Source organism: Capsicum annuum, unplaced genomic scaffold (assembly GCF_002878395.1).
Source record: "Capsicum annuum cultivar UCD-10X-F1 unplaced genomic scaffold, UCD10Xv1.1 ctg4394, whole genome shotgun sequence".
NCBI classification, from domain to species: Eukaryota; Viridiplantae; Streptophyta; class Magnoliopsida; order Solanales; family Solanaceae; genus Capsicum; species Capsicum annuum.
Window position 1 is genome coordinate 3,550 of NW_025851449.1, and position 1,835 is coordinate 5,384.

A 1,835-nucleotide genomic window follows, 5' to 3' on the forward strand; every position below is an offset into this window, starting at 1 on the left:
CAAAAAAGTAAAAATAGTTTTTTTAGACTTGGAAGGTTTCAAATTTAGCATTACAGCAATAGATCTTTTAAGGATCTGCAGTATTGCAAAACATCCAATTTGTATAGCAAGTCCTGTACCATTTAGCAGCCCAGCATTGCTCGAATCATCCACTGATATTGGCAGCATCTGATGTATCTGAAGTAAAGGTTTTTCACTTCAGAGAAAGCACACAACCCAGTTGTTTTTGTGTAGTGTATTTGTCCCACATCTGAAGTGCTAAAGCTTAGATAGCACAGTGCTGCTATAAAAGACGAGGCCCATTTATCAAGAAAAGCATACCTTTCTCGGCCTTTTGGCTAAGATCAAGTGTAGTATCTGTTCTTATCAGTTTAATATCTGATATGTGGGTCATTGGTCTACACGATATTAACTTAATTGTTTGAGGGGAAGAGTCCATCAGGATAGCTTGCTATCTGGGCTCTTGCGCGTCGCCCATGCGCTGCACTACAGCATGGGCCTGGCGCACCTCACCAGTACTAGTTCAAGCGTTTTCGTGGCCATCTTTTGGGCCATTACTGTTAGTGTGTCATTTGTGGGCCTCGTTGGCCATCATCTGTTTAGTGTGCACATTACCATTATCTTTGGGCCTCATGTGTGCCTTCATTTAATATCGCGGCCATTGAAAATTTTCATGATTAATAGTGAAATCCCACCATTATTGAACTGAGAATTGGTAAATTTGCTGAAGCAAATACATTACTTGGCTCTTTTATCTAAGGAATTTCATTCGTTTTATAAATTTGGCAAGAATAATAATTGGTTCTTGCTCTCTCTTTTCCCACCATTAAAGCTTAAATCAATAATAATTGGTTCTTGCTCTCTCTTTTCCCACCATTAAAGCTTAAATCTTCTTCTAGATAAATTCAGTTCGATGTTAGAACGCGACAACTACTAGGACATCTTCTTACCAATGGGTTAGTCGCGTCTTTAAGTTCTATTATAGCACACCAATGGGTTAGTCGCGTCTTTAGAACAGCAAACAACAATGTTAACAATAACTACTATGACCAACACAAATACACATGCTATTTGCACTTGAGGCAACTATTGGCTAGTAGTGTAAACCAGAAGTAAAACCAGGATAGTTTTTAAAATGTACTTCGTGATTTAGGAAGCTAAAAAAAAATTATGGTTTCAGTTGGCAATCTATAATCGCCACCTTGCCGGGGGACATTGGCCCAAGTGATAAAAGCGCAACAAGTGAAGTGTAGATTATGCTCACATCCCAGGTCCGAACTCTCTTGCATACCAATGCTTGGTACTTAAGTGGCTACCAAATTTCGAACCGTGCACCCCAAGCCCGAGTATTTCACAGTTATAACAACTGGCAACCCAAGAATAGGAAATTTATCCTGCTCGAACGCACAAAATATAAATAGGATGACAATAAAGCACATAACATACTCATGCTAGGCTCAGTTTTTAAAATTTCAACAGCATTACATTTCTAAAGTGAAAACCGTCCACATAAAATCCAAATAGCATCTGAAACAAAAAGAAACTCCAAAATTTTCTGCTAAATTTCTTCAAAGTACAGTACTCTTAAATAATATTTAAAATCTACATTTGTTTATTTACCATATGAGCCAAAACTCCATGATGAAACAAAGTTATAGTTGATAAGTTACTCCTCATTCACCACCACACTGATCTCATCTTTCTCAAGCATATCATAGAACTCCTTAGTTCTCCTCTGGTTGTTCCAATGGTGCATCTTCCAGAAACCTCCCGCAACCATTCCAAGAGCAATACCGATCAGAATCTCCTTCACTACACTTGGACCCTTATACGCA

General features: G+C 38.4%; 1 non-coding gene across 1 annotated transcript; it reads left to right on the forward strand.

Annotated features, from left to right (window-relative positions):
* The first annotated feature begins 317 nt into the window (after positions 1-317).
* On the forward strand, positions 318-513 carry LOC124892122. The gene has a single exon (XR_007050079.1). It is a non-coding gene; the product is annotated as a U2 spliceosomal RNA (small nuclear RNA).
* The last annotated feature ends 1,322 nt before the right edge of the window (positions 514-1,835 follow it).